The sequence below is a fragment of the Macaca mulatta genome, chromosome 5 (assembly GCF_049350105.2).
Source record: "Macaca mulatta isolate MMU2019108-1 chromosome 5, T2T-MMU8v2.0, whole genome shotgun sequence".
NCBI lineage: Eukaryota > Metazoa > Chordata > Mammalia > Primates > Cercopithecidae > Macaca > Macaca mulatta.
The window spans coordinates 62,566,563-62,579,726 of NC_133410.1; the positions used below are offsets into that span (position 1 = coordinate 62,566,563).

General features: G+C 42.5%; 1 protein-coding gene and 1 pseudogene across 4 annotated transcripts in view; one reads left to right on the forward strand and one right to left on the reverse strand.

The window, feature by feature from the left end:
- LOC106998365 (putative UDP-sugar transporter protein SLC35A4) overlaps positions 1-12,809 on the forward strand; it is a 33,656-nt pseudogene extending 20,847 nt beyond the window's left edge.
- Positions 1-13,164, reverse strand: part of SLC4A4 (solute carrier family 4 member 4) — a 430,044-nt gene that overhangs the window by 260,817 nt on the left and 156,063 nt on the right. The window lies entirely within an intron of this gene.

Genomic DNA, 13,164 nt, shown 5'->3' on the forward strand with positions numbered 1-13,164 from the left:
TTTTTTTGAGATGGAATCTTGCTCTGTCACCCAGTCTGGAGTGCAGTGGTGCAATCTTGGGTCAATGCGACCTCCGCCTCCCGAGTTGAAGCTATTCTCCTGCCTCAGCCTCCCAAGTAGCTGGGATAACAGGTGCCTGCCACCACACCTGGCTAATTCGGGCTTGAGTTTTCAAAGTGCATTGACATACATCTTGGTGTCTCAGGTTCTCCATGTACAAATTGGGGTTAATTATGGAAACTATGTCGTTCAAGACTACTGTGAGAATTAAATGAAATAGCCTCCAGTAAGCATTAACAATTGTTATTATCTTCTTAAATAAAAATTGTGGGAGGCCATTGTTTTCAACTGAGCTCCTGGACTAGGCCCAACAGAGCAAACCAAACCAGAATGGAGTCACTAGTTCTAGGTGCCCTGTAATCAAACTGAACTTTAAAATGAGCCAACTTTCCAAAAAATAAGATATTCACAGTGGCCAATCAGAAGGGACCCAGTTTATCTGAGCCAGTATGATAATGAAGTCCCCTCTATTCTAACCCTATAAGGAAAGTAACTTTGAAATGAATAATTTGCTGGGTGTGGTGGCTCACACCTGTAATCTCAGCACCCTGGGAGGCCAAGGTGGGAAGACTGTTTGAGCCCAGGAGTTCCAGACCAGCCCAGGCAATATAATGAGACCCTGTCTCTACAAAAAACTAAAAAACTAGCCGAGTGCAGTAATGCATGCCAGCAGTTCCAATTACTTACAAGACTGAGGTGGGAGGATCGCTTGAGCCCAGGAGGATGAGGCCGCAGCGAGCTGCCATCACACCACTGCACTCCAGCCTGGGCAACACAGTGAGACCCCATCATTAAAAATAAATAAATAAATAAAAATAAGTAAAAAAAAAAATGAACAATCTACTTTTTGTTCTCTATTTTTTGCTTCTTCGCCACTTTTCTACCTATAAAACCAACCCTCTCTGCTCTGCTCATTGGAATTCCTTCTATTTTATGGATGGGATGGTGCCCAATTCATGAATCATTAATAAAAGCCATTTAGATTTTTTTCAACTCAACTTGTTGAAAGTTTGCTTTTCAACATCTTTATTGTAATAATTACTATCTTGTGGAATTTCCTCCACAGTCTTGGAAGGCAGGCTCTTTTCTTCTTTATTAGTCTGGCTAGCAGTCTATGTATTTTGTTAATCTTTTCAAAAAACCAGTTCCTGCATTCATTGATTTTTTGAATGGTTTTTCGTGTCTCTATCTCCTTCAGTTCTGCTCTGATCTTAGTTATTTCTTTACTTCTGCTAGCTTTTAAATTTGTTTGCTCTTGCTTCTCTAGTTCTTTTAATTGTGATGCTAGGGTATCAATTTTAGATCTTTCCTGCTTTCTCCTTTGGGCATTTAGTGCTATAAATTTCCCTCTAAACACTGTGTTAGTTGTGTCCCAGAGATTCTGGTACATTTTGTCTTTGTTCTTATTGGTTTCAAAGAACTTATTTACTTCTGCCTTAATTTTGTTATTTACTCAAGTATTCATTCGGGAGCAGGTTGTTCAGTTTCCATGTACTTGTGTGGTTTTGAGTGAGTTTCTTAATCCTGAGTTCTAATTTGATTGCACTGTGGTCCTAAGAGACTGTTTGTTTTGATTTCCACTGTTTTGCATTTGCTGAGGAGTATTTTACTTCCAATTACGTGATCAATTTTAGAGTAAGATGTATATTCTGTTGATTGGGGTGGAGAGTTTTGTAGATATCTACTAGGTCTGCTTGGTCCAGAGCTGAGTTCAAATCATGAATATCCTTGTCAATTTTCTGTCTCGTTGATCTAATATTGACAGTGGGGTATTAAAGTCTCCCACTATTATTGTGCAGGAGTCTAAGTCTCTTTTTAGTTCTCTAAGAACTTGTTTTTATAAATCTAGGTGTTCCTATATTGGGTGCATATACATTTAGGATAGTTAGCTCTTCTTGTTGCATTGATACCTTCACCATTATGTAATGCCCATCTTTGTCTTTTTTGATCTTTGTTGTCTTAAAGTCTGTTTTATCAGAGACTAGGATTGCAACTCCTGCGTTTTGTTTGTTTGTTTGCTTTTTGCTTTCCATTTGCTTGGTAAATATTCCTTCATTCCTTTATTTTGAGCCTATGTGTGGCTTTGAATGTGAGATGGGTCTCCTGAATACAGCACACCAATGGGTCTTGACTCTTTATCCAATTTGGCAATCTGTGCCTTTTAATTGGGGTACTTAGCCCATTTATATTTCAGGTTAATATTGTCATGTGTGAATTTGATCTTGTCATCGTGATGATAGCTGGTGATTTTGCACATTAGTTAATGCAGTTTCTTCATAGTGTCCCTGGTCTCTATATTTTGGTGTGTTTTTGCAGTGGCTAGTACCGATTTTTCCTATTCATATTTAGTGCTTTCTTCAGGAGCTCCTGTAAGGCAGGCCTGGTGGTGACAAAATCCCTCAGCATTTCTGAAAAGGATTTTATTTCTCCTTCCCTTATGAAACTTAGTTTGGCTGGATATGAAATTCTGGGTTGAAAATGCTTTTCTTTAAAAATATTGAATATTGGGCCCCACTCTCTTCTGGCTTGTAGGATTTCTGCAGAGAGATCTCCTGTTAGTCTGATAGGTTTCCTTTTGTAGGTAACCTGACCTTTCTCTGGCTGCCCTTAACATTCTTTCTTCCTTCATTTCAAGCTTGGAGAATCTGACGATTATGTGTCTTGGGGTTGCCCTTCTCAAGGAGTATCTTAGTGGTGTTCTTTGTATTTCCTGAATTTGAACGTTGGCGTGTCTTGCTATGTTGGGGAAGTTATCCTGGATAATTTCCTTAAGTATGTTTTCCAACTTGGTTCCATTCTCTCCATCACTTTCAGGGACCCCCTCAATCATAAGTTTGATCTTTTCACAGAGTCCCATATTTTTTGGAGGCTTTGTTCAATCCTTTTCATTCTTTTTTACCTAATCTTGTCTTCATGCTTTATTTCATTAATTTCATCTTCAATCTCTGATATCCTTTCTTCTGCTTGATCCATTTGGCTATTGATACTTGTATATGCTTCACGAAGTTCTCGTGCTGTGTTTTTCAGCTCCATCAGGTCATTTATGTTCTTTTCTAAACCGGATATTCTAGTTAGCAGTTCCTGTAACCCTTTGTCAAGGTTCTTAGCTTCCTTGCATTGGGTTAGAATACGCTCCTTTAGCTCAGAGGGGTTTGTCATCACCCACTTTCTGAAGCCTACTTCTGTCAATTCGTCAAACTCATTCTCTGTCTCGTTTTGTGCCCTTGCTGGAAAGGAGTTGTGATCATTTGGAGGAGAAGAGGCATTCTGGTTTTTGGAATTTGTAGCATTTGTGTGCTGATTTTTCCTCACCTTCATGGATTTATCTACCTTTGATCTTTGAGACTGATGACATTTGGATGGGGTTTCTGTGTGTGGGGGTCCTTTTTGTTGATGTTGATGTTATTGCTTTCTGTTTGTTAGTTTTTATTCCAACAGTCTGGCCCCTCTCCTGTAGGTCTGCTGGAGTTTGCTGGAGGTCCATTCCAGACCTTACTTGCCTGGATATTACCAGTGGAGTCTGCAGAACAGTGAAGATTCCTGCCTGCTCCTTCCTCCTGTATGAGGTGTCTGTCAACCCCTGTTGGGAGGTCTCTCCCAGTCAGGAGGCATGGGGATCAGGGACCCATGTGAGGAGGCAGTCTGTCCCTTAGCAGAGCTCGAGCACTGTGCTGGGAGAACCCTCCTTGTCAGGATCTGCTGCTCTCTTCAGAGCCAGCAGGCAGGAATGTTTAGGTCCACTGAAGCTGCACCCACAGCTGCCCCTTCTCCCAGGTGCTCTGTCCCAGGGAGATGGGAGTTTTATTTATAAGCCCCTGACTGGGGCTTTCTTTCAGAGATGCCCTGCCCAGTGAAAAAGAATCTAGAAAGGCAGTCTGGCCACAGCCACTTTGCCGTGCTGTGTTGAGTTACTTCCAGTCCTTAGCATGGTCAGGCGAAAGCCACCTACTCAAGCCTCAGTAATGGTGGATACCCCTCCCTCCACCAAAGTTGAGTGTCCCAGGTCGACTGCAGACTGCTATGCTGGCAGCAAGAATTTCAAGCCAGTAGTTCGTAGCTTGCTGGGCTCCATGGGAGTAGGATCCACTGCGCAAGATCACTTGGCTCCCTGGCTTCAGCCCCCTTTCCAGGGGGAGAGAACGGTTTTCTCTCACTGGGGTTCCAGGCACCACTGGGGTTCCAGGCACCAGTGGGGTATGAAACAAAAAAACTCCTGCAGTTGGCCTGGCATCTGCTCAAAACCCGCCCAGTTTTGTGCTTGAAACCCAGAGCCCTGGTGGTGTAGGCACATGAGGGAATATCCTGGTCTGCAGATGGCAAAAACCATGGGAGAAGCGTAGTATCTGGGCCAGATAGCACAGCCCCTCATGGCTTTCCTTGGCTAGAGGAGGGAGTCCCCCAGCTTCCTGGGTGAGGCGACACCCTCCTCTGCTTCTGCTCACCCTCCATAGGCTGCATCCACTGTCTAACCAGTCCCAGTGAGATGAACCAGGTACCTCAGTTGGAAGTTCAGCAATCACCCGCCTTCTGCATTGGTCTCGGGGAGCTGCAGACCAAAGCTGTTCCTATTTGGCCATTTTGCCAGATCCCCATAAATGCTTAATGACTATCTATTATGTGCCAGTAACTGTGCACACTATAGTGCTCTGGATGGGCTTACATCCCAAAAGGGAAACATCCACATGTAACGAGATCATTACAGTAATTGTGTTTTGATTTATTCATTTGTCAATAAACATTTATTAAACAACTACTATGTATATTGAGCCCCTACTAGGCACTGTGTTAGGGTCTATCACAGAATAATGTGGTATATGATTTTTTTTTCTCAAAGCACTTTGGAAGACTACATGTATAGACTTCAATTGGCTTGAGCATATAGCATGAAAATGTGGCAAGAGAAGAGAACGAAGACTATAAAAGTACATAGTAGATAAATCGTGAATGGCCCTATATACTTTGATAAGGCATTTAGACTTTATCCCAGCATATGAATAGAAAAGTATTGAGGGTTGCGGGCAGGGAGTGGCACAATCAGGTGTGTGTTTTAGAAGGCTATCTAGGGCAGTGCCATAGTTGGGGCAGTGCGGGAGGGAGGGTATTCAGCAGTTCTTTCCACACCTATCAAGTTATGATTAGTAGTTGTGGGCACCTATACAAGCTGACTGCTCTTTTCATCTTGACACCTTTGGTTTTTATTGATTCCACACACCTTGAGAATACTTATGTTGGCTATAATCCACGGCAGGCAACCTTGTTTCAAAGGTGTACTCAACATTTCTTTTGCAACTCTGCTGATAAATGTACTGCTTCCATTTATCAGACAACATCTGATAAGATTACCTTATTTTCACCCATACTCTCTATCTAAACTAATTTGTAGCAAATCTAACTATAGCATTTCCTGCCATAACCCAATCAATGATGGTGGTGCTGCTGCTGTTGACAATTTAACAAGGCAATCAAAAATCACAGACTTCCATTTCCTCAGCTAGTGTCATTCTATATTCACCATGATTAACCCTTGGTAACCAGTTATACTGAAGAATCTTTAAGAGCTTTTTCCAATTGTTGAATGCAAAATCGAAAGCAAGCTTTTAACCAGACAACACCTGAGCAGTGTTTTCCAACCAGGTCTCATTGGCAGATTCACCTGAAATAATTAAAAACACAGATTACCAGGTTTGAGTCTCAGTGAGGCAGGGGGTGAGGGGTGAAATCAGAAATGTGTATAAAATGCATGTGTATAAAATGCCCTAGGTGAGGTTATGAATTAGGCTAACTTGGTAAACCCTAGATGGAAGCTACTCTAATAAGTTCCTTATAATTAAAGCAGCATTAAGCACATATTTTTCTTTTAAGTACTTTAATGAAACTTAGGCAATCACTTTAAGTAATTGCCACCCATTTAATGTTTACTGAAACAGTTTACAACTAATTCACATGCCATTTTCTAAATGCTTCAGGCTTACTTGGCTTTCCTACCACGCATTAAACAGTTTGTTAACTATTAATAAAGAGTAAAGAAAAATCAGAAACCAGAGGTCATTTTAACAGTTAAAAGGGCCACTGAGAAGCATGACTTATAATTAGCAAAATACATGTGAGCTCCTTGTGGCATTAACTAGGACCTTATGATCTATGCTTTAAAGCAAGAGCAGGCGAAGAAAAAGCAACATCTTTCCTAAAATAAGTCACCTTTTCTTTTTGACCACTGTCAATCAGAAAAATTCTATTTTTGCAGGTAACTGAGTATTTGTGAAGTGGAACTCTAATAAATGAACTCAGTGCAAAATGTATCAAAATGAAAAATAAAAATTGCTAACATTCACTATGCAATTACTATTCTTAGTGCTTAGTCCCCATTCAAAGTTCTTTGCATTTAATTTTTTCCATTTAATAATGCTAGGTATTATTATCTTCTTTTTTTTTTTTTTTTTGAGACGGAGTCTTGCTTTGTTGCCAAACTGAGTTTAGGGGCGCGATCTCAGCTCACTGCAACCCCCGCTTCCTAGGTTCAAGCGATTCTCCTGCTTCAGCCTCCCGAGTAGCTGGGACTACAGGCGCGAGTGCCACTACGCCCGGCTAATTTTTGTATTTTTAGTAGAGATGGGGTTTCACCATGTTGGCCAGGACGGTCTCAATCTCTTGACCTCATGATCCGCCTGCCTCGGCCTCCCAAAGTGCTGGGATTATAGGTGTGAGCCACCGTACCCAGCCTATTATCCCATTTTATAGATAAGGAAACAGAGGCACAGAAAGCTTAGTAACTGCTCAGGGTCAGACAGCTAACAAATAGCAGACAGAAATTGAAACCAGGAAGTCTGACTTCGGAGCCTATGCTCTTAACCACCCTGGTGTACTGTCACTAAGAGAATTAGGGACTTGAACCGAGTCCCTGTGGAGCTCCCTCAAGAGGTAGAGGAGCTGTAACAAGAAACACAGGAAGGAATGGATGTTGGAAACAAGTCCGCCTTGCAAATCAGTATCCAATTCACTACTGAGTGCCTACTATGTGTTGGGCATGGCACTCAATGCTTTAGGAAATATTACTATAAAGATGAATAATGCAGAGTCCCTTCTCATCTTCATTGCTTCTTCAATTGTCACCTCTTCCATAAAGCCTCCCCTGGCTCTGAACACCACAATACCACTTTTCACACTGCATTACAAAGTCTTCATACGTCTGTCTCTCCTCCCATTAGGCTGTTCTTTGGCCCATGACAGGAACAGATGCCACATGTTAGCTCCTTTTCCAGTTCCTAGATTCCTCGTACAGTGTGCCTGGACACACTGCTGTCTCTCTGTAGATGTTTTATGAATGCATGAACGGATGACACACAGAGGACATGGAAGTGAAATAACATGCTCTGAGATTCACAGTGTGCTAGTGGTAAAGACGGGGAAAGGTTTTGCATATCCCAGCTCTACTCCAAAGTTCTGTCTAATATAACACATGCACCACACTAGTATCTTTTGCTAAAACTGCATGATTTAACATTTTAGCATACATTATGAAAAAAATGCTCACATTTCATCTTTATGCTTCATCTCTCATTTAACATGCTAAACCCTTATAAGCAGGTGCCATTGCATACCTCACTTACTGTGTCAGGCCATGCTAAAGGGATACTTGCAATTGAATCTTTAGAATAGAACAGACCTCTTAAGTAGCTCAATCTAAAAATGAAGGTTTAGGTAGATCAAGTCACTTGCCAAAGGCTACACTGCTAGTAAGAGACAGAACTGGAACTTAAATCTAACTCAAAATCCCACACTAGTAATAATTGTGCTATTTTTGTGCATTCAAAGATCCATGTCCCAACTTCACCTACTAGTTATGTGACCTTGGAAAAATTATTTAACTCTTCTGAGCCTCATTTTTATCATCTTTGAGGCAAGTAATTGAGAACTCACAGAAATGATATAAGGGTTAAATGAGCTCATGAATGTAAAGTGTCAGTCACACAGTAGGTATTCAACAAATATGTATTGATAATCCCATCAAATAAGATTCTGCCCAGTAATTGAGCACATCTGTTAACAATTGATTTAGATCATATAACTTCTATCAATTGCGGTGCTATAAAAACAACTATGCTGGAATTTATTTCCCAACTAAAGAGTTCCAAGTTGTCCACAAAATTAAAATTTTATCAAAGTAAGGTTCTGCAGTAAATACAGACAGCTATAGGTTAAGACTCTTCTAAGACAACTTTTCCTATCTCTTTTTAATCAGTAAAGAGTCTAAAATACAAGGTCAAAACCTTGCCCAAGGCTGAATCAGTCATTTAGAATCTGGACCCAGAATCTGGTCACATGTTCTCACTTAATCATAGCTGTCTCGCTTCCACACTAAGGTATAGTTCCTTTTATAATGGCAATTCTGTGATGATTAATTTTATATGTCAACTTGACTGGGCTAAGGAATGCCCAGATAGCTGGTAAAACATTATTCTAGGTTTGCCTCTTCTGAAAGAGATCAGCATTTGAATCAGTAGACTGTGTAAAGAAGGTTGCCCAACCAATGAGCTTGGACATCATCCAATTTGTTGAGGGACAAAATCAAACAAAAAGATGGAGGAAAGGTGAATTCACCTTTGTGTTTAAGCTGGGGCATGCATCTTCTCCTGTTCTGAAACATCGGCGCTCCTGTTTCTTGGGCTTTCAGACTCAGACCAGGACATTGGCCCACCAATTCACAGGCTTTTGGATTCAGAATGAATTACACCACTGGCTTTCCCTGGTCTCAAGCTTGCAGACAGCAGATGGTGGGACTTCTTGGCCTCCATAATTACAACAGCCAATTCCTATGATAAATATATATATACACGTATATCTCCATACATCCTCTTGGTTCTGCTTCTCTGGAGAACCCTAATACAACTTACCATATGAAGCGAGTTTCTACCCAGTAAAGGAAGAATTCAGAAGATCTAATTTCACATTCAGCCTCTGCCACATACTAGCTCTGTGAATCAGGCCCAAGTTTCTTCATTGATGGAATGGGAATGAAATAGCTTTTTCAAATAATTATTATGGGGATTAAATAAGACAACGCATAAGAATAGGCCTAGCACAGAATCAAGAATATAACAGGCATTCAATAGATGTTGATGAAACTGAATCTGGGGTTTTCAAGATGCAGACAAGTGTCCGTGTCTTTATTGGAAGTACTTAAAATACAGAGAAGAAAGGCAGGACAGAAGGAGGCAGGGAGGGGAAAAAGGAAAAAAGGGAGGGAGGAGAAGAAGAAAGGGAAGTAGAAGAAGAAGAGGAAGGGAAGAAAAAGAGATTTGAAAAACACCTATCAGGATGCTATAGCTGCAATTCTGTTTAGAAGGAGCAGGAATACTTCAAAGTCTATGATTTTGATCCTGAATTACAATGTAAAATTACGGCCTCCCATCTTATTCTTTCTGCTAATCCTAACAGAAACTGTGATTCCTGAGGAGCTCATCAAAAACTGAAACAGAGTAGTCATGAAGAGATTCATCTGTGTAGACTGGAAGAGTTGTTTTTCAAGAGGAGGTCCATTAGCAAGACACCAGAAGATTAAAAGTGCCTTTAAGCATGAACAACAAAGAATCTGCAAACATTCTTGACAGAGAGACAGGGATATGTGTGAAATGCTAATAGGCATACTGATTTGCTGTGAAATAAACCTTACAACTGTGCAAATGCCATTTGGGCTACATTTTATTATAGATGACCAATCTGCTTTTCTTTACTCACAAGGAAGCATTACATGAGTTATCAATAAACGTCTCCACCTCCTTTTTTACCATTTATCTCTCCCTCCCTTGCCCAGCTAAATCCTCAGATTTGTATCTGTAATGTGCCTCACCTTACAAGCTGTATGACTTAAGATCACTACCACATTCGCAGAAGAGATTAAAGCAGAGGAAAATGATGTCTGATGGAAATTACTTTACGGAGAGAAAAAGACTAGCACCGCCTGATTTTTATACTTTCCTTAATGGCAGATGGTAAGCTCCATTTATAATAGAACATTGTAAACATCAGAAAAAAAAGTGATTACTACAAAAAGTGAAAAAGTCTAAGGAAACATAAAGGAGCTTGAAAAACAATCTATCTAAAATCCATTTACCAAAATCTATACTTGGGTAGAGTATAGACTTTGATGTTTTCCATCCCCAAAATACCCTATTTTGGCCTAACATGACATTATCCTCTTTTCCTATATGGTTGCCAAATTCCAATTTTAGATGTGTTACCTAAGAGTTACACATTGAAGGCTGGGGCATCATTGCCCTTGAAGGTCACCGCTGAAATGATGTGTGTCTAGATGCGTGTCCCATCTAGAAACAGGCTGTCAAAAACTACACATTCAAGACCGAGTGCCTCTCTTCCAGAATCACAGCACACCAGGAGTCAACACTGCAGGTAGTGCACACCGAAGAGAATGAGCCATAGGCAACCCCATTAGGTTCAAGATTTACAGCCCATTTCCATACATCCCCTTTGCAACACAGTTTGCTGCCTTATACTTTCAAAGGTAATTTTCATTGATAAGGGATATCCGTTACCTTCATACTCTGTGGAAGTAGGCAAAGAATCATTGTGACCATAGAGAAAAATCAGAGTCACAGAATTTTAGGTCTGGAAGGGACCTTTTAGGTTATATAGAAATATGATTTTATAAAAAAGAAGACAGAGGTTCAGAGACATTAAGGGACTTGTCCAGGCTCGCAAGTTACTAGCAGAATCAAGATTTTTAAAAAATCATTATTCTCAGTGCATTACTCTTTCTACCACTTAAGCATACTTTATCAATAGCCTGATTGTTTCTGAAATTTTACAATACTTCCTTTGCTAAGACTGAAAAAAAAAAATCATCTCTATTTCCAAAGCTCAGAAGACTAAATATACAGCCTCAGATTCATATATGTAACTCCTCCCCATTTCTACAATTATCAATGTCCTTCCTACTTTGCAACTGAAATAAAATAACATCCTACTAAGCTATGCCATCTTTTGCAATGCACCAAACATCAAATATACAGAACAAAACTAAGACTGTCTTACTTTTGACTTATAGAAAGTGCTCTTCAGAAGTTTGGCGGGGAAGGTGACAGATGACAAGGATTCTCTGCCTAAGCTTAAGGACCTGGCATTTCTCAAGAACCAGCTGGAGCGCCTGCAGTGGCACATGGAAGACAAAGTCAACAGCAAAGCAGGCTGGGATGGCTCGCTATTGTCCTCCCCATTCCTCAAGGGATTCCTGGCTGGCTGTGGTGGCCAAACTGAAGGCAACAGTAGTATTGGGCTTTGCAAGGGGCACCTGCGCTGACAATCTATGCAGCTCAGACTATGCTGTGCCCAACGTGGAGATGACACTGAAAGACTGACTATTTGCAGTCACTATGCAAGGGCCCGAATAGCTCTAGATGCAATGAGGGAGGCAGAATAAGGAGCTGGGGCCTGAAGGTAGAGACACTATCTGGCTTCCCTGGCTGTCATCCATTTGTTTCTCCAACTTTCATGCTGCCTTTATCCTTGCCTCCCTTCCTGCAGAGTGTGCACAGTGGCTTGTCAGCCTGCACCCTGGATTCCTTCTTCCCTCCCCTAACTCCGTCAGACTGGCCCCAAGACTGTGGCTTCAAGGGCCACCAGTCCCTTACTCTTCAAGCCTTGGCAAATGACTCTGATCTTCAGTATCCTCTCTGGCAATGCTCCATGGCTCCTCCTACTGGGAGCTGGCTCCATAACTTGATTTCCCCTAAATGTGTTGCAATCCCACTCCCCTTGCTAACTACATGGGCCACCCAAGGTCTGGGGTGGGTATGAGTGTACTGGACATTGATGCTACTCCTATCCACTGCCACGTATGGTGCCCATCCCCCATGCTGGCACTGTGCCACGTGGACAGCCAGGTGCCTGGAATTCCAGCCCTCCTCAGCTGTGGAGCTGAGTTGACCAAACTACTGTTAAGCACTTTCTCCCTTATAGTGAGCTGGCAAGCATGGCTGTAAGGGGCCCCCACTCTGGCACTAAGCTGCTCTCTTCACACTATCAGCCCTGATCTGTGACACAAACAACAACCTGGTGATCTATCTTCAGCCTGACATGGACCCCGGCACCTATCAGGTGCTGAGCAATCTCAAGATTGGAAGCGGGCCCTGTTCCACTGTCTCTGCCTCCAGCACTGCTTCTCTGCACCTCAGGGGTTAGCATTACTGCTGCTGATGGCTGCGGGGGCCTGCTATCCACCAGACGGCCCGTAAGACCTTGAGAACACCCTTCCTGGGCCCCCTCCAGAAGCTGCTGCCAGCCCCATGCCCCTACATATCACTCCGCTGGGCCTGCTGCTCCTCATCCTGGACTGCCTCATTTCAGGTCTGTCGTCGCTGCATACAGAGCTGCTCATGAAGAGACGGCAGCTGCCCCTGGCACTTTAGAATGTCTGCCTCTAGACATTCTAAATGTCTTTGGTGTGCTCCTGAATCTAGATCTGCATCCGCTGGTGGCCCCGGCCCAGGCCTCCTGGAAGGCTTGTCAGCATGAGCAGAACTTGTGGTGCTGAGCTAGGGCTAAACGGACTGCTCATGTCCACTGTCATGAAGCACGGCAGCAGCATCACATGCCTCTTGGTTGTGTCCTGCTCGCTGGTGGTCCACGCCATGATCTCAGCAGTCCTGCTGCGGCTGCAGCTCACAGCCACCCTCTTCCTGGCCACGTTGCTCATCATCAGCCTGGCCGCGTGCCCATACTATGGCAGCCGCTAGTCCCTGACCTCCTTCACCCTGACTCCAGACCCTGCAGATTGGGTGCCACCATCAGAGCCCCCTCCCAGGCCTCCTTTCCACTTCCCTCAGCAGTCTAGTAACAACTGCCTTGTGAGAAAAGCTGGAGAAGTGAGAGCACTCAGATCTTTCTCTGGAGATGGGCAGATGAAGGGGTAGCCCTAGGAGACATGAAAAATGGGTTTGATTAAGGAAATTCTTATCATCCGCCTGCCCTCTCATCAAGTTCTTCCAGACTAAAGAATTAAGATAACATCAATACCTGAGTCTGAGAAATGATCCTATCCCTGCCTCATCCTGCATGAAAGCAGTTGATCAAAATGGGGTGTGTGCAACA